General features: G+C 47.6%; 1 non-coding gene across 1 annotated transcript; it reads right to left on the bottom strand.

The window, feature by feature from the left end:
* Positions 1-23,670: 23,670 nt before the first annotated feature.
* On the bottom strand, positions 23,671-23,742 carry TRNAP-UGG (transfer RNA proline (anticodon UGG)). The gene has a single exon. It is a non-coding gene; the product is annotated as a tRNA-Pro (tRNA).
* Between the last annotated feature and the right edge of the window lie 1,542 nt (positions 23,743-25,284).

The following is a 25,284-nucleotide window of genomic DNA, read 5'->3' as shown; positions in this document are numbered from 1 at the left end:
AGGGGCCAGGACGACTGATCCGGGTACATGAAAGAATGAATGGGGCCATGTATCGTGAGATTTTGAGCGCAAACCTCCTTCCATCAGCAAGGGCATTGAAGATGAAACGTGGCTGGGTCTTTCAACATGACAATGATCCAAAGCACACCGCCAGGGCAACGAAGGAGTGGCTTCGTAAGAAGCATTTCAAGGTCCTGGAGTGGCCTAGCCAGTCTCCAGATCTCAACCCTATAGAAAACCTTTGGAGGGAGTTGAAAGTCCGTGTTGCCAAGCGAAAAGCCAAAAACATCACTGCTCTACAGGAGATCTGCATGGAGGAATGGGCCACCATACCAACAACAGTGTGTGGCAACCTTGTGAAGACTTACAGAAAACGTTTGACCTCTGTCATTGCCAACAAAGGATATATCACAAAGTATTGAGATGAAATTTTGTTTCTGACCAAATACTTATTTTCCACCATAATATGCAAATAAAATGAAAAAAAAACAGACAATGTGATTTTCTGGATTTTTTTTTCTCAGTTTGTCTCCCATAGTTGAGGTCTACCTTTGATGTAAATTACAGACGCCTCTCATCTTTTTAAGTGGTGGAACTTGCACTATTGCTGACTGACTAAATACTTTTTTTCCCCACTGTATATACAAAGGCTAGTACCAAGTATTAGAGAGAAGTCTCTTTTGATAGAGCAATGCAAGCATAACAATAATAAAGTGAATAAAGTGACTGTGCAAACAGAAGAGCCAATTCCAGATAAACAAATCTACATCCGGTCAGCCAGCCTTTGGACGGTCGCCAGGGCATTCTTCATCCCGAATGGCATAACTCGAAACTGAAATAAGCCGAACGGGGTGACAAATGCCGAATTGGGAATAGCGTCAGGACTAAGGGGAATCTGCCAGTAGCCTTTGCATAGATCGATGGTGGTCAAATACTTTGCCCCCGCCAGCCGGTCTAACAACTCATCCACACGCGGCATGGGGTATGCATCCGTCACTGTTTTCTCATTGAGCCTACGATAGTCTACACAAAACCGTGTAATCCCATCCTTCTTGGGCACTAACACTACGGGGGATGCCCAGGGACTGACTCTTCAATCACCCCTAAACGCAGCATCTCTTGTATCTCTTGTCGCATCCCCTCTCGTACAGACTCAGGGACGCGGAAGGGGTTTTGTCGCAGGGGGGTCTGATCCTGGGTCTCAACCTTGTGTTGTGCCAGGCGAGTGTACCCTGGTCTCCCCGAAAACATCCTCTGTCGCTGCCTCAACAACTCCTCCGCCTGCTGTCTCTCCCGGGGGCCTAGGTCTTCACCCAAGTGTACCTGGTCCCATGTTTTAGACTGAGTCCTTTCCTCTAAGACATTCGGCAAGGGAAGTCCGGCTAAATCCTCTGCTTCAGGTGCACAGATGGCCACTACCTCTTCAGGGCTCTCCCGGTAGGGCTTCAGCATATTCACATGGAACCTGCAGATAACCCTGGGGTCGTCACAATCGGCGACATTATAGGTTGTGTCGGCTATTTTCCCTACTACCTGGTAGCATGCAGCTTGAAACTTATTCTGCTTAGTGGGCTCTAACACCAGGACCTTCTGTCCTATTTCCAAAGTGCGCTCTCTGGCCCTCCGATCGTACCATATGCGCTGGCGCCACTGGGTCGCCTGCATGTTCTCACGTACAGCCTGAGTCAGCTCCTGTAGGTGGTTCCGGAATTCCAGCACATAGGGTACAATAGGTACACCTTCTATGAGGCCCTCCCCTTCCCAGTGTTCCAGCACTAAGTCTAGGGGTCCCCTTACCCGTCTCCCGTATACCAGCTCGAACGGGGAGAACCCCGTGGATTCTTGGGGCACCTCCCGATAGGCAAACAGGAGGTGTGGCAAGAATTTCTCCCAGTCCCTGTATGTCCTCATAAAAGTCCCAATGAGCTGTTTTAATGTCCCGTTAAAGCGTTCACACTACCCATTGGTTTGCGGGTGATACGGGGCGCTTCTAATGGACTTTACGCCGCACAGCTTCCACAGTTGGTTGGTTACCTCTGCTGTAAACTGGGTACCCTAGTCCGAGATAATCTCCCGGGGAAATCCAAGCCGTGAGAACACCTGGAGCAGGGCGGCCGCCACCGTCTCTGCCAGTATGTTAGGTAACGCAACCGCCTCTGGATACCGTGTGGCATAATCTACCACTGTCAATATATACTTTTTCCCTGACGGACTGGGTTTGGCTAACGGCCCTATCAGATCGACCGCTACTCGGCTAAATGGTTCCTCCACAATTGGGAGGGGGCATAATTTGGCCTTGCATCGATCCCCCCTCTTGCCAATGCGCTGGCAACTGTCACAGGTCTGGCAGTACTGACGAACATCATAGGTTACCCCCGGCCAAAAGAAGTTTTGTGTCAGACGATGCCTGGTGGGACTGACGCCGAAGTGCCCGGCTAAGGGTATGTCATGAGATTCGCAGTAGCTCCTGCCTATACTTCTTGGGAACTACCAGCTGTCGTTTTATAGTGGGGCTCGTCCCTGTGTGGTGCTGCTCTGTGATCCGGTAGAGGAGTCCCTGCTTCCATACAAACTGTTGCCCTTCCAGTACCCCTCTCCCCTCCTGTGCCTTCCCACGACATCCCTCTAATGAAGGATCCTCAAGTAACTCCCTCTTAAATTCATCTGGGGTGGCCCAAGAAATGTGTCTGGCTATGGGAATACGTGTAGGGCTGAGATGTCTTACCTGGGCCTCCTCTGAGTGTGATTCCGCCTCCGCAGCTCGAGCTTGTCTCCGGGTGGTCGCAGGATATGTCTCAGCCAGAGGTGCCACCGAGAATGCAGACAACATGGGCCCCAAGTCATTTCCCAGCAAGACGTCTGCAGGCAAATCCTCCATCAAGCCGACCTCAACAAGGCCATCCCCGACTCCCCATTTCAGGTGAATCCTGGCAGTGGGCAGTCGATGTATGGCTCCCCCTGCTACACGGACTGCCACTGTCCCGTCCGTCTTCTCTTGGTCCAGGACGAGATGAGGCTTCTCAAGGGTCAAAGTTGCTCCGGAATCTCTTAGTCCCTGCATACGTTTCCCATTAACCCACACAACCTGTCGATGCTGTTGTCGATTATCTGCCCGGGCTGCCTGCACGGGGTCTACTTCATGCAGCACTTCCTCCATCTCTTCCACCCCTTGGTTAGTCGTAGCCCCCAATGCCGGGTCAGCTTTGCCTTGGTAGCAGTGTACAGCAGCCCGGCTGAAGGTAGCTTTTCCCGCCTTTGGCCACTGGGTATGCTGAGTCCGGTTGGGACATTGTCTTTGCAGGTGGCCCAGCTGATGGCAGGTGTGGCATCGCGCCCCAAGGGGTCTGTGGTAGGCCAGGATTCTAGCTGGTCCTCCTACAATCTTCGGTGGTTTGGGGCCCTCCAGGTCCATGGGCGGGCCCCGAGTGACCATCTTAGATCCGGACAACTGCGGCCTCCTGGCATCATGATGTTCATCGGCCAGACGAGCGGCTTCCTCAAGAGTCGTTGGCCGCCTGTCCCGAAGCAATTCCTGTGTCTCGGGGGTTAGTCCATTAAAGAATCGTTCTAACGAGAAGAGTTGGAGGACGTCCTCCTTAGTGGTTGCTTGGCTCCCTTGTACCCACTGTAGCAGTGACCGCCGTAATTTACCCCATTCAGCGTGGGTATCGGTTACGCGTTTTATAAGTCCGCGGAACTTTTGGCGGTATGCCTCTGGTGTCAGCGCATACCGGGCCAAGATCACTTCTTTGATCTGCTCATAGTCCATGCAGTCCTCATCAGGTACCGTGCGATAGGCATCCGCTGGCCGGCCTGTCAGCTTGCTGGCCAGAATCTGAACCCGCTCCTCCGGCTTCACTTGAAGAAGGGTACACTGCCGCTCAAAGTCCTGCAGAAAGCCATCAATGTCTTCCTCTGCCTCCCCCAACTGTCGGAAGGCATTATACTGGATCTTTTTGTGGCTTACTGTTGAAGGTACCTGGTCGAAGGCCAGAGCTACCCCTGCTCGCTGACTCTCCTCTCTCCGCTCTGCCATCTCCATCTTGGCCAGCTTCACTTTGGTCCGCTCTGCCATCTCCATCTTGGCTAGCTCTATCCTGGTCCGCTCGGCCATCTTTTCCTTCAGATCAGTACGCACATCAGCCATCACCTCTCGTATGATCTCTACCGCAGGGTTTGGGCCATAGAACGCCAATCTGTTCTTTACCTCCCTCTGGAATTCGGTCTCCTCCACGTTCACATTGGGGGGCGCTGCACTGTCGTGTTCCATGATGGCTGCTATCAAATCCGCTTTTGTTTTGTTGCTGGCGATCAACCCTCGGGCTTCCACCAGATCTTTTAATGTAGTCCTCTTTAACTTCTGGTAGTTGTTTTCCATTCATTCCTTTCCTCCTGTAGAAGGGGTATCATATCCCGCCACTGCCACCAGTGTAACGGGGTCTACCAAGCTGGGGTACCACTTCCAGTACCACCCCGTGTTTTCGGAGGTCCGCTCTGCGTTGGCTGGAGTCTGAATGAATGACGCTGGCTGGAATTCCTTGGTTACATGGGCGCATATAAAAGATCACTGCTTCTCCATGTATTTCCAGTCTGACAACACTTTACTCACAGGACACAGAATATATCACACAGATACAGAGGGCCAGCCAGTAGAAAAGCGGCAGGCCAGACATACATTACAAAAGCCGCAGGTGGCCGGAGCCTCCTGATGTTTACTGTGGGAATTACAAAGGTGGGGGCAGGGCGGACAAAAGGAGAATATCGTGTCCCCTCTGCCCAGGGGCGCAGCCTGTGAACTGATGCATTAGGGACATGCATCTCACATGGAACCTATTATATATACATATAACTGCACAACATATTCTGGGTGCCGAGTGGTTCTGTAACACGGCTCCCCTTTTCAGCGACGCGATCGGCATACACAGTCTGATCCTCAACGGATCGGTTTGGGGATGACCGAAGTTTATGGGGTTGGTACAAGTTCCGTTTGTCGACTTAGTCCATTGGCGTTACAGTTTTGTTTGCCGGGTCTGTGGTGGTTGGTGAAGTCCAGAGGTTGTAGGGCTAAACTCCACCGCAGCAATCTGGCGTTGTCTCCGGAGACCCGATTAAGCCAGACTAGGGGATTATGGTCCGTTAGGAGGGAAAACTGTTGTCCATACAAATATGGTTGCAACTTCTTGATCATAAAATATGACATAGAATATCAATATATGCAAAAAGACATCATACATTAAATATTGTGAGCAGACTATGTGAAACGAGGGTACATATATAGTTTAAGGTGACCTCAATACCAAAGAGCGTAGCATGGGTGGTCTGCCGTCACAACAGGTGCATGTGGGACAAAAGGTGTGCTGCCACTAGTCATGCCAGTCTCCTATGGACAAAGATAATCCCAAGAGTAACAAGCATAATGCTAAACCACAGTATTGAGGGCTCCCCAAGGTATAAACATAACAAAAGTATTTAAAGTCAGTAAACCTAGGATCATGTTACAAACTGAAGGAGCACTGGATTCTGAGGCGTGTTGTGGGACTCAAGTCCAATGGTTAGATGTAACAATACAGGGCAGGACAGTTGGAATACTTAAATCAGTAATAGTACATCATTAATAGGTAATTAGCCGTCATGCTTCCAGTCGTGAGGGAAGGAGAAACAGACCCCTTGGGGGGTCTAGTTTCCAAAATGGGGTCACTTGTGGGGGGTTTCAACAGTTTAGGCACATCAGAGGCTCTCCAAGTGCAACATGACACCCGCAGACCATTCCATCAAAGTCTGCATTCCAAAATGTCACTACTTCCCTTCAGAGCCCCGACGTGTGCCCATACAGTAGTTTTCTCCCACATACGGGGTATCAGCGTACTCAGGACAAATTGCACAACAACTTTTGGGGTCCAATTTCTCCTGTTACCCAAAGGAAAATAAGAAAAATTGGGGACTAAAAGATCATGTTTGTGGAAAAAATATGATTTTTTTATTTTCACGCCCGGGCGTTATAAACTTCTGTGAAGCACTTGGGGGTTCAAATTACTCACCACACATCTAGATAAATTCCTTGGGGGGTCTAGTTTCCAAAATGGTGTCATTTGTGGGGATTTCCACTGTTTAGGTACATCAGGGGCTTTCCAAACGCGACGTGGCGTCCAATCTCAATTCCAGCCAAAAAGTCAAATGGCGCTGCTTCCCTTATGAGCTCTGCCATGCCTCCAAATAGTCATTTACCCCCACATATGGGGTATCAGCGTACTCAGGACAAATTGCCCAATAAGTTTTGGGGTCCTGTTACCCCTGGGAAAATAAAAATTAGGGGTGAAAAGATAATTTTTGTGGAAAAAATTTGATTTTTTAATTGTACGGCTGTATGTTATAAACTTTTGTGAAGCCCTTGGGGGTTCAAAGTTCTCTCCACATATCTAGTTACGTTCCTTGGGGTCTAGTTTCCAAAATGGTGTCATTTGTGGGGGGTTTCCACTGTTTAGGCACATCAGGGGCTTTCCAAACGTGACATGGCGTCCGATCTGAATTTCAGCCAATTTTGCATTGAAAAAGTCAAACGGCAGAATAACTTTTGTGTCCAATTTCTCCTGTTACTCTTGGTAAAATAAAAAAAACTGGACCTGAAGTATTTTTTTTGTGAAAAAAGTTAAATGTTCATTTTTTTAAAAAACATTCAAAAAATTCCTGTGAAGCACCTGAAGGGTTAAATAAGTTGTCCACTACCATAACTTTTTTTTTCATAAATCTTGCTATTATGTGCCACTAAAAACATCCACTGTGTTTATTTTACCAATATTACCTTTTATCATGCTCTAGCAGCACATCCTCAGTGCTGGCTCCAGCTCTCATGGGGTTAATCGACAACTTCCTTTCTCCTGACTTACTGTGCTCTAATACTACAAGTTCCATGATGCATTGCACTGCCCTGTAATCCAGCACTTATCACACCCACTCCAAACCACACCCAAACCCCACCCAAACCCCTCCCAAACCCCTCCCTCCTCTAGCTTCAAGCTGAAGGATCTTATTGTAAGGGTATGTGCACACGTTGCGGATTCAGCTACGGATTTTTCCTCACGGATTTTGCTGACTCCGCAGGTAAAGTGACCTGCGTTTTACCTGCGGATATAGTGCGGATTTTCTGCAGATTTTGTGCGGATTTCACCTGCGTTTTTACACCTGCAGATTCCTAGAATGGAAGAGGTGTAAAAACGCAGCGGAATACGCACAAAGAATTGACATGCTGCGGAAATGAACCTGCAGCGTTTATGCTGTGGATTTTTCCGCAGCATGTGCACATTGTTTTTTGTTTTACATTGGATAGAATGGTACTGTACACCGTAGGAGATTCTGCTGCGGATCCACAGTAGAATCCTCAACGTGTACTATGGATCCGCAGCGGATTTGGCCCTGTGGATCTGCAGCAGATTCTCCTGCGTTGTACAGTACCATTATTTTCAATGTACAACAAAAAACGCTGTGCACATGCTGCGGAAACTCCACAGCATAAACACTGCGGGTTCATTTCTGCAGCATGTCAATTCTTTGTGCGTATTCCGCTGCATTTTTACACCTGCTCCATTATAGGAATCCGCAGGTGTAAAAACGCAGGGGAAATCCGCACAAAAACTGCAGAAAATCCGCAAAATATGCAGCACCATCCGCAACGTGTGCACATACCCTAAGGCTATGTGTACACAGTGCAGAATCCACTGAGGAATTTTCCGTGCAGATTTTACTAAGGCCGCAGGTAAAATGACCTGCATTTTACCTGCAGATTTAGTGCAGATGTACTGCGGATTTACTGCAGTTTTTGTGCGGTTTTCCCCTGCAGTTTTAGGCTGTGTGCACACGATGCAGATTTGCAGCGGATCCGCAGCGGATTTTACCACGCAGAAACGTTGCATATCCGCATTGTGATGTACAGTAGCCTTAAAATCAATGAAAAAAAAAAAAACGCTGTGCATATGCTGCGGATTTTTCCGCGCGGTTTTCCTGCTGTACAAAATCTGCAACGTTACTTTTGTGCGGTTTTCCACCTCCCCTGTCACCAAATCCGCAGGGGGAAAACCGCAGTGGAAAACCACACAAAAACCGCAGGAAATATGGAAGAAATCCGCAGGAAAAATGCAGGTCATTTGACCTGCGGATTTCTTCCATTCTGCGCGGAAAAATCCGCAGGGCAAAAAAGTCCGTCTGCACTCAGCCTTACAGCTGCGGATTTCTAGAATGGAGCAGGTGTAAAACTGCAGCAGATCCGCACAAAGGAAGTGACGTGCTGCAGATTTCAATCTGCAGCAAATCTGTGAGGAAAAAACCGCAGCATGTGCACTGCGGATTTTGATTTACATTGCCTTTAATGGTACTGTACATCACTTGCAGTTCTGCTGCAGATCCTCAGGGCAAAATCCGCTGCGGAACTGTGCACATACCCTAAAACACATTGCAAGCATCATGAGCACACACACACACACGAGCGTGCACAAACACAGACAATGTTTTTTAAAAAAATAATGAATATGTACCCATGTACATACCTTTATAGTGCTGAAAGCTATAAGGCTACTTGCACACGTTGCGGATTTCCCGCACAGAATCCGCATATCTTTGGCAGAAAACGCTGGTACATTTTTTATGCGATTTTTCATGCATTTTTTTTTCAGGCGGATTTGTATGCGTTTTTGTAACCTAAATAAAGATATGTTATTTAACCAAAAAAAAACATTTGTGATGTCATTTCTGTCCAACCTCCTCTTTTACATTTGTCTAAACCACACTCCATTATACACACAGATAGACAGATAGATATAGATAGATCTACCTATAGATACACTGTATATCCATAGATATTTCCATAGATATATACATATCCATGTTTATTAATGAACCATATATTTAAAAAAAAAAAAAAAAAATGGCATGGGCTCCCATGCTATTTTGTGCCAGAGGGGGAAAGCCGGGGGCCAATATTTGTAGCCTGGGAAGGGGGTAATACCCATGGCCCCTTCCCAGGCTATGAATATCAGCCAGCAGCTTTCTGACTAGCCTTTATTGGCTATTAAAATAGGGAGACTGATAGGAGACAATGGCTCCTGCAGTCCATCACTGAGGTTACCTGAGTTCAGGATCTCACTTTATGGCAATGCTGCGTGAGAATTAGGGTTACAGGACTTCTTTCCTGGCGGCGAAGGAATCCTCTGCCTGTCATTTCAGTGCTGGAGCCCCTGGAGAGCGGTCACATCAGCTGATGTGGCAGCTCTCCAAGGGAGATCGTTGTGGGACCCTCGTTATTATCTAGACTACGGCGGAAAGGTGATTCTAACGGGGTCTTCCAAGCTGGGGTACCTCTTTCAGTACCACCCCGTGTTTTCGGAGGTCCGCTCTGCGTTGGCTGGAGTCTGATTTAAGGATGCTGGCTGGAATTCCTCTGAGTGCATGGGCGCATATAAAAGATCACTGCTTCTCCATGTATTTCCAGTCTGACAACACTTTACTCACAGGACACAGAAAATATCACACAGATACAGAGGGCCGGCCAATAGACAGGCGTCTGGCCAGACATGCATTACAAAAGCCGCAGGTGGCCGGAGCCTGCGTTTGTTTACTGTGGGGAAGGTGGGGGGAGGGCGGACACTGCTGATACATTAGGGACATGCATCACACATGGAACCTATTATATATACATATAACTGCACAACATATTCTGGGTGCTGAGTGGTTCTGTAACACGACTCCCCCTTTTCAGCGACGCGATCGGCATACACAGTCTGATCCTCAACGGATCGGTTTGGGGATGACTGAAGTTTATGGGGTTGGTACAAGTTCCGTTTGTCGACTTAGTCCATCGGCGTTACCGTTTTGTTTGCCGGGTCTGTGGTGGATGGTGAAGTCCAGAGGTTGTAGGGCTAAACTCCACCGCAGCAATCTGGCGTTGTCTCCGGAGACCCGATTAAGCCAGACTAGGGGATTATGGTCCGTTAGGAGGGAAAACTGTCGTCCATACAAATATGGTTGCAACTTTTTGAGTGCCCATACTACCCGCAGGCACTCCTTCTCGATGGCCGCATAGCTTACTTCACGGGGCAGTAGTTTCCGACTCAGGTAAGCTACCGGGTGTTCTTGGCCGTCCGGCCCGACTTGGCTCAGTACTGCCCCTAATCCAAACATAGAAGCGTCTGTGTGAACAAGGAAACGTTTAGTTGTATCGGGTGCGGCCAATACAGGGGTATTGGTGAGGGCGTCCTTTAGTTGGCGGAAGGCTTCCTCACACTCTGAGGTCCAGGTTACCTGGCTGGGTTGGTTCTTACGGGTCAAATCAGTGAGGGGCTTGGCTACGCTGCTGTAATTGGGAACGAATTTCCTGTAATACCCCGCTGTCCCTAGAAACGCCATGACCTGGGTTTTAGGGCGTGAGATTGGCCATTTGGCTATGGCCTCAATCTTGGCTGGTTCCGGTCGATGTTTCCCACTTCCCACCCAATGCCCTAAATACTGAACCTCTGCATTGCCCACGTGACACTTGTTTGGGTTCAGGGTGATTCCGGCCTGGTGGATCCTGTCCAATACTGTCTCTAGGTGATTTAGATGCTCTTCCCATGTCGCACTGTAGATGGCGATGTCGTCCAGGTAGGCACAAGCATAGTCCTGGAGACCATCCAGTAGCTGGTCAGCCAACCTCTGGAAGGTTGCCGGGGCATTCTTCATCCCGAATGGCATAACTCGAAACTGGAATAAGCCGAACGGGGTGACAAATGCCGACTTGGGAATAGCGTCAGGACTAAGGGGAATCTGCCAGTAGCCTTTGCATAGATCGATGGTGGTCAAATACTTTGCCCCCGCCAGCTGGTCTAACAACTCATCCACACGCGGCATCTGATATGCATCCGTCACTGTTTCTCATTGAGCTTACGATAGTCTACACAAAACCGTGTAGTCCCATCCTTCTTGGGCACTAACACTACGGGGGATGCCCAGGGACTATCTGACTCTTCAATGACCCCTAAGCGCAACATCTCTTGTATCTCTTGTCGCATCCCCTCTCGTACAGACTCAGGGACGCGGAAGGGGTTTTGTCGCAGGGGGGTCTGATCCTGGGTCTCAACCTTGTGTTGTGCCCGGTGAGTGTACCCCGGTCTCTCTGAAAACATCCTCTGTCGCAGCCTCAACAACGCCTCTGCCTGCTGTCTCTCCCGGGGGCCTAGGTCTTCACCCAAGTGTACCTGGTCCCATGTTTTAGACTGAGTCCTTTCCCCTAAGACATCCAGCAAGGGAAGTCCGGCTAAATCCTCTGCCTCAGGTGCACAGATGGCCACTACCTCTTCAGGGCGCTCCCGGTAGGGCTTCAGCATATTCACGTGGAACATGCGGATAACCATTGGGGTCGTCACAATCGGCAACATTATAGGTTGTGTCGGCTATTTTCCCCACTACCTGGTAGGGCCCCTGCCATGCAGCTTGGAAATTGTTCTGCTTAGTGGGCTCTAACACCGGGACCTTCTGTCCTATTTCCAAGGTGCGCTCTCTGGCCCTCCGATCGCATCATACGCGCTGGCACCGCTGGGTCGCCTGCAGGTTCTCACGTACAACCTGGGTCAGCTCCTGTAGGCGGTCCCGGAATTCCAGCACATAGGGTACAATAGGTACCCCTTCTATGAGGCCTTCCCCTTCCCAGTGTTCCAGCACTAAGTCTAGGGGTCCCCTTACCCGTCTCCCGTATACCAGCTCGAACGGAGAGAACCCCGTGGATTCTTGGGGCACCTCCCGATAGGCAAACAGGAGGTGTGGCAAGAATTTCTCCCAGTCACTGTAGGTCCTGGTAAAAGTCCCATTGAGCTGTTTTAATGTCCCGTTAAAGCGTTCACACAACGCATTGGTTTGCGGGTGGTATGGGGCGCTTCTAATGGACTTTAAGCCGCACAGCTTCCACAGTTGGTTGGTCACCTCTGCTGTAAACTGGGTACCCTGGTCCGAGATAATCTCCCGGGGAAATCCAACCCGTGAGAAAACCTGGAGCAGGGCGGCCGCCACCGTCTCTGCCAGTATGTGAGGTAACGCAACCGCCTCTGGATACCGTGTGGCATAATCTACCACTGTCAATATATACTTTTTCCCGGACGGACTGGGTTTGGCTAATGGCCCTATCAGATCGACTGCTACTCGGCTAAATGGTTCTTCCACAATGGGGAGGGGGCGTAATTTGGCCTTGCATCGATCCCCCCTCTTGCCAATGCGCTGACAACTGTCACAGGTCTGGCAGTACTGACGAACATCATAGGTTACCCCCGGCCAAAAGAAGTTTTGTGTGAGACGATGCCTGGTGCGACTGACGCCGAAGTGCCCGGCCAAGGGTATATCATGAGAGATTCGCAGTAACTCCTGCCTATACTTCTTGGGAACTACCAGCTGTCGTTTTATAGTGGGGCTCGTCCCTGTGTGGTGCTGCTCTGTGATCCGGTAGAGGAGTCCCTGCTTCCATACAAACTGTTCCCCTTCCAGCACCCCTCTCCCCTCCTGTGCCTTCCCACGATATCCCTCTAATGAAGGATCCTCAAGTAACTCCCTCTTAAATTCATCTGGGGTGGCCCAAGAAATGTGTCTGGCTATGGGAATACGTGCAGGGCTGGGATGTCTTACCTGGGCTTCCTCTGAGTGTGATTCCGCTTCCGCAGCTCGAGCTTTTCTCCGGGTGGTCACAGGATATGTCTCAGCCAGAGGGGCCACCGAGAATGCAGACAACATGGGCCCCAAGTCATTTCCCAGCAAGACGTCTGCAGGCAAATCCTCCATGAAGCCGACCTCAACAAGGCCATCCCCGACTCCCCAGTTCAGGTGAATCCTGGCAGTGGGCAGTCGATGTATGGCTCCCCCTGCTACACGGACGGCCACTGTCCGGTCCGTCTTCTCTTGGTCCCGGACGAGATGAGGCTTCACAAGGGTCAAAGTTGCCCCAGAATCTCTTAGTCACTGCATACGTTTCCCATTAACCCACACGACCTGTCGATGCTGTTGTCGATTATCTGCTCGGGCTGCCTGCACGGGGTCTACTTCATGCAGCACTTCCTCCATCTCTTCCACCCCTTGGTTAATCGTAGCCCCCAATGCCGAGTCAGCTTCGCCTTGGTAGCAGTGTACAGCAGCCCGGCTGAAGGTAGCTGTTCCCGCCTTTGGCCACTGAGTATGCTGAGTCCGGTTGGGACATTGTCTTTGCAGGTGGCCCAGCTGACGGCAGGTGTGGCATCGCGCCCCAGGGGGACTGTGGTAGGCCGGGTTTCTAGCTGGTGCCCTACAATCTTCGGTGGTTTGGGGCCTTCCAGGTCCATGGGCGGGCCCCTAGTGACCACCTTTGATCCGGACAACTGCGGCCTCCTGGCATCATGATGTTCATCGGCCAGACGAGCGGCTTCCTCAAGAGTCGTTGGCCGCCTGTCCCGAAGCCATTCCTGTGTCTCGGGGTTTAGTCCATTAAAGAATCGTTCTAACAGGAAGAGCTGGAGGACGTCCTCCTTAGTGGTTGTTTGGCTCCCTTGTACCCACTGTAGCAGTGACCGCCGTAATTTACAGGCCCATTCAGCGTGGGTATCGGTTACGCGTTTTATAAGTCCGCAGAACTTTTGGCGGTAGGCCTCTGGTGTCAACGCATGCCGGGCCAAGATCACTTCTTTGATCCGCTTATAGTCCATACAGTCCTCATCAGGTACCGTGCAATAGGCATCCGCTGCCCGGCCTGTCAGCTTGCTGGCCAGAATCTGAACCCGTTCCTCCAGCTTTACTCGATGAAGGGCACACTGCCGCTCAAAGTCCTGCAGAAAGCCATCAATGTCTTCCTCTGCCTTCCCGAACTGTCGGAAGGCATTATACTGGATCTTTTTGTGGCTTACTGTTGAAGGTACCTGGTCGAAGGCCAGAGCTCCCCCTGCTCGCTTGGCTCTCCTCTCTCAGCTCTGCCATCTCCATCTTGGCCAGCTCCACTTTGGTCCGCTCTGCCATCTCCATCTTGGCTAGCTCTATCCTGGTCTGCTCGGCCATCTTTTCCTTCAGATCAGTACGCACATCTGCCATCACCTCTCGTATGATCTCTACTGCAGGGTTTAGGCCATAGAACGCCTGTCTGCATTTTTATCTCCCTCTGGAATTCGGTCTCCTCCACATTCAAATTGTGGGGCGCTGCACTGTCGTGTTCCATGATGGCTGCTATCAAATCCGCTTTTGTTTTGTTGCTGGCGATCAACCCTCGGGCTTCCACCAGATCTTTTAATGTATTCCTCTTTAACTTCTGGTAGCTATTTTCCATTCATTCCTTTCCTCCTTTAGACGGGGTATCAAATCCCACTGGCTGCCACCAGTGTAACAGGGTCTTCCAAGCTGGGGTACCTCTTTCAGTACCACCCCGTGTTTTCGGAGGTCCGCTCTGCGTTGGCTGGAGTCTGAATAAAGGATGCTGGCTGGAATTCCTCTGAGTGCATGGGCGCATATAAAAGATCACTGCTTCACCATGTATTTCCAGTCTGACAACACTTTACTCACAGGACACAGAATATATCACACAGATACAGAGGGCCGGCCAATAGACAGGCGTCAGGCCAGACATGCATTACAAAAGCCGCAGGTGGCCGGAGCCTGCCGATGTTTACTGTGGGAATTACAAAGGTGGGGGGAGGGCGGACACTGCTGATATATTAGGGACATGCATCTCACATGGAACCTATTATATATACATATAACTGCACAACATATTCTGGGTGCTGAGTGGTTCTGTAACAGTGATTATAGGTTGGTTTATTATTTTATGTTTATTACAGGTGATCGATAGCTTCAGGGAATTAGGTGATTGGTGAGTATGTACTCTATGTTATGTGTTGTATGTTCTGTATGTGTTTGTTTTTTTACATTCAACACATTAACCGGATGATGGGACTACAACTGTCCCATCATTGGCTAAAGTGTCAGTCACTGACGGTGTAGAAGGCATAGCCCGATGGGACTTGTAGTCTCATCGGACGATACCTGCATACAGACCCCCGCATGGCCCGCCCACCCCTCACACATCGGCGCCGCCCCCCCGCACTCTTGATGAGTGACAGCAGTGTGCAGAGGCTGGGTCACGCCGGCTGACGTCACGTCAATTTCCAGAGTCAGGAAATTGACGTGACATCAGCGGATGTTAGCGGCAGCTGCAGCCTGGGGGTCACGTGACCCGGACTCAGCCGCCGGCATAGTGTCATTCAGAGGCAGAATTGGCAGCGCAAGGTAATGACAAAAATCATTAGGGGCACCGGGGGGGGATACAATGGGGGGTTACTATAAAGTAGTGGACAACCCCTTTAATAAACTTCTTGAATGTTATTTTGAGCACCTTGAGGGGTGCAGTTTTTAGAACGGTGTCACTTTTGGGTATTTTCTATCATACAGACCCCTCAAAGTGACTTCAAATGTGATGTGGCCCCTAAAAATAAAATGGTGCTGTAATAATGAGAAATGGCTGGTCAACTTTTAACCCTTACAACTTCCTAACAAAAAAAAAATTTGGTTCCAAAATTGTGCTGATGTAAAGTAAACATGTGGGAAATGTTACTTATTAAGTTTTTGTGTGCCGTATCTCTGTGATTTAAGGGCATAAAAATTCAAAGTTGGAAAAATCGCAAAATTTTCACTAAATTTCCATTTTTTTAACAAGTTATATCAATGAAATTTTACCACTATCATGAAGTACAATATGTCAGGAGAAAACAATGTCAGAATCACCGGGATCCATGGAAGTGTTCCAGAGTTATTACCTCATAAAGGGACAGTGGTCAGAATTATAAAAACTGGCCTGGTCATGAACGTGCAAACCACCCTTGGGGGTAAAGGGGTTAAACAACACCAAACAGTCCTTAGCTGGGCTTCGTTCCCTCAGGCCCCGGGCACACAGAGGCCAGGTCAAGGTCCAGCCCGGAGGCTCCGTCTTGGGCCATACACACAGGAGGGCTTGTCCTTCTCTACACAAAGACCCCTCTGTAGTGCCCCACCGAGACACATGGAAGCCTGAGCACACCGCGAGACTGCCAAACCCTCGCTCACATGTGCAACGCACACCTTCCAGAGCCTCAGTAGTCAGTACAACGCCGGCTCCCTGCTCTCGAGTCTTCACTGGACTGAATGACGCTCCGCCTTTTCCGGTGACATCATCTAATATATAAAGCTCAAAGTGTGTATGTATGTGTGTATGTATGTGTGTATGTGTGTGTGTGTGTGTGTGTGTGTGTGTATGTCCGGGATAGGCATCCGCACCGTCGCAGCTACAGCCACAGAATTTGGCACAGTCACACGTCTGGACCCCGAGAGCGTCCTAAGCTATGTTGTGAGGCGAAATTTTAACCCCGCGCGTTCCAATTCACCAAACAATTTTGCCCCTATCTACATACTGGGGGAAAAAGTGTGTGCGTGTTAAGCCCCGCCCCTCATTGTGATGTCATAATGCCCCTATTTGCATACTGGAGAAGCAGTGTGTGCATATCAAGCCCCGCCCATCATTATGATGTCACAACGGTTGCCATGGCGACGCTGATGTCATCACAGGTCGCAAGCCCCGCCGCCGCTCATTATGATGTCATAATGGTTGACTATGGGATGGAGGATGTGTGATGGGTATATGGGCACTGGACTATGGGATGGAGGATATGTATGACGGGTATATGGGCACGGGACTATGGGATGGCGGATATGTATATGGGCACGGGACTATGGGATGGAGGATATGTTTGACGGGTATATGGGCACGGGACTATGGGATGGCAGATATGTATATGGGCACGGGACTATGGGATGGAGGATGTGTGATGGGTGATGGGTATTTGGGCATTGGACTATGGGATGGAGGATATGTATGACGGGTATATGGGCACGGGACTATGAGATGGCGGATATGTATGATGGGTATATGGGCACGGGACTATGGGATGGAGGATATGTATGATGGGTATATGGGCATGGGACTATGAGATGAAGGATGTGTGATGGGTATACGGGTATATGGGCACTGGACTATGGGATGGAGGATATGTATGACGGGTATGTGGGCACGGGACTATGGGATGGAGGATATGTATGACGGGTATATGGGCACAGGACTACGGGATGGCATATATGTATATGGGCACGGGACTATGGGATGGAGGATGTGTGATGGGTATATGGGCACTTGACTATGGGATGGAGGATATGTTTGACGGGTATATTGGCAAGGGACTATGGGATGGCGGATATGTATATGAGCACGGGACTATGGGATGGAGGATGTGTGATGGGTATATGGGCATTGGACTATGGGATGGAGGATATGTATGACGGGTATATGGGCACGGGACTATGAGATGGCGGATATGTATGATGGGTATATGAGCACGGGAATATGAGATGGAGGATATGTATGATGGGTATATGGGCATGGGACTATGAGATGAAGGATGTGTGATGGATATATGGGCACTCGACTATGGGATGGCGAATATGTATGATGGGTATATGGGCATGGGACTATGTGATGGAGAATATGTATGATGGGTATATGGGCATGGGACTATGGGATGGAGAATATGTATGATGGGTATATGGGCATGGGACTATTGGATGGAGGATGTGTGATGGGTATATGGGCACTGGACTATGGGATGGAGGATATGTATGATGGGTATATGGGCACGGGCCTATGGGTGGGCGAATATGTATGATGGGTGTATGTGCATGGGACTATGGGATGGAGGATGTGTGATGGGTATATGGGCATGGGACTATGGGATGGAGGATGTGTGATGGGTATATGGGCATGGGCCTATGGGAATGAGGATGTGTGATGGGTATATGGGCACTCGACTATGGGATGGAGGATGTGTGATGGGTATATGGGCATGGGACTATGGGATGGAGGATAATTATAATTTGCTACAACTAACCACAGTTAGTTACTATGCGGGATGAGGTGAGATGGGAGTGGGTTGAGGGCACAAGTGGTGAGGTGTGATCTTGACAGAAGGGTGGAGAGCTGACCTGTCATGGTTGAGAAGCTGGCTTTTGCAGAACAGGGCTGAGCAGCTAAGAGGGGCATTGGGGGCTGCGGGCCAAAGTTTTGTCTGACCATGTCGATTTGCTTAAAGAAGGAGGCAAAGTCTTCAGCAGAAATGAGAAGTGGGGGAGGAGGTGCTGTGGGACGGAGTAGAGAATTGAAAGTGTTGAAGAGTTGTGAGACAGGGAGTATATGAGAGATGCGAAGTAAGTTTGTTCAGGGGCAGAGAGTGTGGACTTAAAGCTGGCAAGGGACTGCTTGTATGCGCTGAAGTGCTCAGTAGAATGGGTTCTCTTCCATCTCCGCTCAGCGGCCCTGGAAACCCGTCTCAGTTCTTTGGTCAGGCTGGTCAGCCAGGGCTGCCTGTTGATTGTACGAGTTTTGCTCTGCGTGAGGGGGGCAGCCGAATCAAGTGTTGCTGTTAGGCTAGTTTCACACTAGCGTTTATTCGACACGGCGCTGCTAAGCCCCGCCCCCTGCCGGCTCCCTGCCCACCCCATCCGGTCATCGCCGCCTACTATCGCACATGGACGCTTGCGATCTGCGCACCCTATCTTTAGCATAGGGTGCGCAGATCGTGTGCTGGCCGTGCGCTAGTAGGATTTTGGCGTGCGCTGCGCACTTTTGAAGGTGCGCTGAACTCAGCATGTTGCATTTCGGCGCGCTCGACGCACTTTCAAAAGTGCAGACCCCATTTTGGAAAGTATACCCCCCCAAGGAACTTATCTTCATGTGTGGTGAGAACTTTGAACCCCCATGGGCTTCACAGAAGTTTACAAAGTACAGCCGTACAATTGAAAAATCAAATTTTTTCCACAAAAATGATCTTTTCACCCCCAATTTTTATTTTCCCAAGGGAAACGGGACCCCAAAAGTTATTGTGCAATTTGCCCTGAGTACGCTGATACCCCATATGTGCGGGTAAACCAGTTTGGGCGCATGGCAGAGCTCGGAAGGGAATGAGCGCTGTTTGACTTTTTCAGTGCTGAATTGGCTTGATGCCATATCACATTTGAAGAGCCCCTGATGTGCCTAAACAAAAAAAACCCCGTAAGTGACCCCATTTTGGAAACTAGAGCCCCCAAGGTACTTATCTAGATGTGCAGTGAGCACTTTGAAGCCCCAAGTGCACAGAAGTTTATAATGCCCGGGCGTGAAAATAAAAAAGAAATCATAGTTTTTCCACAAACATGATCTTTTAGTCCCCAATTTTTTTATTTTCCCACAGGTAACAGGAGAAATCGAACCCCCAAAATTGTCCAATTTGTCCTGAGTACGCTGATACCCCATATGTGGGAGAAAACTACTGTATGGGCAAACGTCGGGGCTCAGAAGGGAAGGAGTGACGTTTGGAATGCAGACTTTGATGGAATGGTCTGCGGGTATCATGTCACGTTTGGAGAGCCCCTGACGTGCCTAAGCTGTGGAAACTCCCCACAAATGACCCCATTTTGGAAACTAGACCCCCCCCAAGGAACTTATATAGATGTGTGGTGGGCACTTTGAGCCCCCAAGTGTGTCACAGAAGTTTATAATGTAGAGCCATAAAAATAAAAACATTTTTTTCCATTTTTATTTTTCCAAGGCTAACAGGAGAAATTGGACCCCAAAAGTTGTTGTGCAATTTGTCCTGAGTACGCTGATACCCCATATGTGGGTGTAAACCACTGTTTGGGCACATGGCAGAGCTTGGAACGGAAGGAGCAACGTTTTACTTTTTCAATTCAGAATTGGCTGGAATTGAGATCAAACGCCATGTTGCGTTTGGAGAGCCCCTGATGTGCCCAAACAGTGGAAACCCCTCAGTTCTAACTCCAACCCCAGAACCAACACACCCCTAACCCTAATCTCAACCCTAGCCCTAACCCTAATGGGAAAATGGAAATAAATTTACTTTTTTAAATTTTATTTTTCCCTAACTAAGGGGGTGATAAAGGGGGGTTTGATTTATTATTTATAGCGGGTTTTCATGTTTGCCAGCTGTCACGCTAAAAGACGCTTTTTATTGCAAAAATTTTTTTTTGCAACACCACATTTTGAGAGCTAGAATTTTTCCATATTTTGACACAGTCATGTGAAGTCTTATTTTTTGCAGGACGAGTTGATGTTTTTATTGGTACTATTTTCTGGCACATATCGCTTTTTATTCCAATTTTTGGGACGTAGGAGGAACAAAAACCAGCAATTCATGAATTTCTTTTTTTTTTTTGGGGGGGTGGTGCGTTTACACCATTCCACGTGTGGTAAAATTGATAAAGCAGTTTTATTCTTTGGTACGATACCTCATTTATATATTCATTTTATGTTTTGGTGCTTTTATACAATAAAAACAATTTTATGTAAAAAATAATTATTTTTGCATCACTTTATTCTGCAAGCTATCACTTTTTTATTTTTTTGCTGATGACATATGGCGGCTCGTTTTTTGCGGGACAAGATGACGTTTTCAGCGGTACCATGGTTATTTATATCCGTCTTTTTGATCAAGTGTTATTGCACATTTTGATCGGCGGTATGATGATAAAGCATTGTTTTTTGCCTTTTTTTTTTAAGGGGTTCACTAAAGGGGTTAACTAGTGGGACAGTTTTATAGGGCGGGTGGTTACGGACGTGGCGATGCTAAATATGTGTACTTGTATTGTTTCTTTTTTTATTTACAAGAAGAAAAGAGTTTATTAGGGAATATTTTTCTTTAAAATTTATTTAGGAATTTTTAAAAAATTATTTTTACACTTTTTTTTTTAACTTTATCACTTTGTCCCAGTGTGGGACATTACTATATTGTGTCAGATCATTGATCTGACACTTTGCATAGCACTGTGTCAGTTCAGCCATCTGACAGGCAATGCAGGGGCTTTCTCAGCGCTTGAGCTCAGCAGGAACTGAAAAGCAACCTCCATGCAGGACCCCGAAGGCCCTGGCAATCATCTTGGATTCGGGGGGTTGCAGGAAGGAGGCCCTCGGAATAACACAAGCAAATCACATTGTTCTGAGGGGCTCAGGGAATTTTTTATTGATACCGTTTTGGTACAGATACAATCTTTTGATCGCCCGTTATTACATTTTAACCCCTTTCTGACATCTGACGTACTATCCCGTCCAGGTGCCCTGGGCCTGTATGCCCATGGACGGGATATTACGTCATAGAGATGAGCTGCGCTCATCTCGGGGGGAGCGCAGCTGATCATGGCTGGGTGTCAGCTGATTATCACAGCTGACACCCGGCACTATGTGCCAGGAGCAATCATGGACCGCTCCCGGCACATTAACCCCTGGCACACTGCGCTCAAACACGGTTGCAGTGTACCGGGGGCATAGGGATAAATCACGCAGGAACGGGGCTCCTAGTATGTCAGAAAGGGGTTAAAATGTAATAACGGGCGATCAAAAGATTGTGTCTGTACCAAAATGGTATCAATAAAAAATGTCAGCTCGGCGCGCAAAAAATAAGCCCTCCCAAAACCCGAGCTCACGAATAATAGCCGCTATGGCTATCAGAAAATGGTGCAACTTTTTTTTAACAAAATTTGGATTTTTTTTCACCACTTACATAAAAAAGAACCTAGATATATTTGGTGTCTATGATCTCGTAATGATATGGAGAATCATAATGGCAGGTCAGTTTTAGCATTAGGAAAACATGGTAAAAGCAAAATCAAAAAAACCGTTGTGGAATTGTACTTGTTTTTTGCAATTTCTTTTCCGTTTTTGAGTACACAATATGGTAAAACCAATGGTGTCGTTCAAAAGTACAACTCGTTCTGCAGAAAACAAGCCCTCAGGCCTGTTTCACACTTGCTTTTTTTTGCAGCGCGTTTTTCCCGCAAAAAAACGCATTGAAAAACGCATACAAAAGCATACAACTGCTGTGTTTTTTTCAAGCATTTTTATGAGCATGCATGAAAAAAACGCAGCGTTTTTATGCGTTTGTATGCGTTTTTAGTGCGTTTTTACCGCGTTTGCGTTTTTTTCCAACATTAGGTGGCCCCTCACACTAACCCAAACCATGACTTTACTAACCCTAACCCTGACCCTAACCCTAACCCTAACCCTGACCCTAACCCTAACCCTAACCCTAACCCTGACCCTAACCCTAACCCTAACCCTAACCCTTAACCAAACCATACTTAACCCTAACCCTGACCCTAACCCTAACCCTAACCCTGACCCTAACCCTAACCCTAACCCTAACCCTGATCCTAACCCTTAACCAAACCATACTTAACCCTAACCCTAACCCTGACCCTAACCCTAACCCTAACCCTGACCCTAACCCTTAACCAAACCATACTTAACCCTAACCCTGACCCTAACCCTAACCCTGACCCTAACCCTAACCCTAACCCTGACCCTAACCCTTAACCAAACCATACTTAACCCTAACCCTGACCCTAACCCTAACCCTAACCCTGACCCTAACCCTAACCCTAAACCCCCTTAACTAACCCTAACTCTAACCCAAACCCCTAAATTCCATGGTTAACAAAAAAAAAAACGCATGTGCAAAAAAACGCATACATAAGCATGCCAATGCGCACATATGCGCACCCATAGACTTATATTGGGTGTCTTGCTGTAAAAAAACGCATTGCGCGCGCATGCTTTTTTTGAGGCAAATCTGACGCACCAAAAATGCAACAAGTTGCATTTTGTGCGCCCGAGCGCATACCGCAAAAAAAACGCATGCGCGGTAAAACGCGTACAAACGCATGTGTATGCGCACATAAGCGCATCCCATGCAAAGTATAGGAAAAAAAAACGCATGCGCTATTTAGCGCTAAATTACCGCGAAAAAAAACGCAAATGTGAAACCAGCCTCACATGGCCATATTGACTGAAAAATAAAAAAGTTATGGCTCTGGGAAGAAGGGGAGCAAAAAACCGCAAAAACGAAAAAGGGCAAGGTCTCTGGGGTTAAGCTGTTTAATCTGCTAATGAAAAGAAGCTCTCTGACAAAACTGTCAGACAAAAAACAACCAAGGAGTGTGCATGAGATTTCTTAAATCTCACAGTCTGTTGAGTACCACAGCAGAAAAATTGCAGAAAAAAATGTTGCAACAACATGGGACTGTGAACCCCATCGGGGACAGCGATGATAATGTGTGCACACTGTAAACCGCTTAATACATGTAGCTTACTGACGTGATTTTCTAATATTTTTTATGCAAATTTTAGTGCCGAAATATATATATAAATATATATATATACTGTATATATAAAAATAGAGAAAATGGGAAGCCTGTGTAAAGATTTGCAGCTAATGGCGCCCTCTAGCGGTCACGTACTCTCTGGTGATGCATGAACTTCATGTTTTGAGACTGACAAAACTCAGACGAAACGGGACTATCGCACTCCTAATAATGGCCTCACGACATAAAACCTAATTTCTCAGGTGACAGAATGCATAAGACTCCCGTGTCACGGGGTGCGCTCCTCACATAATGGAGTGCAGGTGACTAAATATCAGCGCGGTGTCCTGAGGAAATCCAGTCTGTATGTTCTAGTTCATTGTGAAGTAAAAACACTTGATTTTAGATGCTAAAAGAGTAAAATAACAATATATTAGCAGTAATGCCTTTATAAATATGAAATGTCACATAATACATTTCAAAATAGAAATTATTAAAAGAGGGCTCGTCCGGGATTTGAACCCGGGACCTCTCGCACCCAAAGCGAGAATCATACCCCTAGACCAACGAGCCACTGTTATATGGATATTTACCCTACATGGGCATTACTGCATATAGTGCCAATGCTGTGTCTGCTGCAGGTTGTTACAGGTAATTTATTCCAGGTAATAGGTGTAACAGAGACTAGATAAGGCTGAGGAGCTCTGATGAGTGTTCCTGAAAAAGGCATGGTCATCTCATTAACTGAACAGGCTCTCGAAGAAATAGTGAGAGAAGCTACAGTCTTATATAGATATGGAATTCTGAATGTACGATTACTACTACATGTGCACTCACTGGCAGACACAGACAGCAGAGGGCCCCTGTGCAATAGCACTATATGGGCCCTTTGCTTTTCAATAGCCCATCATTATGCACAATCCCACCTGCTTTGGAGGTGAAAATGGGCCCCCTTATATCTTGGGCCCCTGTGTGGCTGCTCAGGTTGCACCAATGATATGTCCACCCCTGTGTACAATCGAATGCAGTTCAGTGCAGAACCCGGTCTTGATGGAGCACAAAGAGTAAATTAGGGTAGTAAAAAAGGTAGTAAAATTCTTCTTTATTAGGTGTCCACAACGCGTTTCAACAGAATGCTCTGTCTTCCTCAGGTGGCAGTACAAATCACGTGGGGAGGGGGGAGTATATATAGGGACAATAGCCAATGAAAAATGGCTACTAATTAAAACATCATGGCAGCAATAAAGTTATAATACAAAAAGTAAAAACAGTGTATAAATAAATAGCAGACATAACAAGTACAATGACACTCAATATTTTTATAAAACAATAAAAAATAAAAGCAACAGGGTGAGAAAGATATCAGAATGGTTTCTCAATCATGAGGTTTAACCCCTCAGCTGCTAATGTCCCCAATTTAGAAATCCAGAAACTTTCCCTCCTGATCAGGCTCTCATAGCGGTTACTAGCGTCATCTCTAATGTGTTCTATAATCGTCAGTTTCAACGCCTTAGGATCCTTATTATGTGTGAGCAGAAAATGTTTAGATAAACTATGCAACAGGTACCCATTTCTTATATTTTGGCTGTGTTTATTCCATTCTATTGTGCATAGGTTGAATGGTTCTGCCCACATATTGCAACCCATATTCGCATTCAATTAAATAAATAACATAATTTGACTGACAGTTGTTGTGGCTCCTTATTTTAAAAGATGAACCTGTGGTGTGGAATTTAAAATGTTGCACCCCATTACAAATGGATGTGCAACAAAGGCACTTAGAAATCCTACAGGCAAAACAGCCTGGATTCTGTGAACTATAAGAGGTTAATGGAGAAAGTAAAGTGATAGATGTATTTCTAGGGGCCACAAAATTACGGAGGGTCCGATTTTTCCTAAAAATTGTCAAGGGTTGTGCCAGTAAATGGTTTGACAAAATAGGGTCACCTTTCAAAATAAACCAATATTTTTTTTACTAAATTCCAGACGCAAGAATGTGACCTATTAAAAGTAGTAATCATGCCCCATCTTGCAAAATCCGCAGATTCAGCTTTCTTCTGTGGAGCATTGCTTCTATTTCTAATTTTCTCAATGCAGTCCTTTTGAGAGGAGACC

This window comes from Dendrobates tinctorius, unplaced genomic scaffold (genome assembly GCF_039654945.1).
Source record: "Dendrobates tinctorius isolate UK_male_01 unplaced genomic scaffold, ASM3965494v1 ptg000044l, whole genome shotgun sequence".
In the NCBI taxonomy this organism is placed as follows: domain Eukaryota; kingdom Metazoa; phylum Chordata; class Amphibia; order Anura; family Dendrobatidae; genus Dendrobates; species Dendrobates tinctorius.
This window is presented reverse-complemented; position numbering and strand designations above follow the sequence as displayed.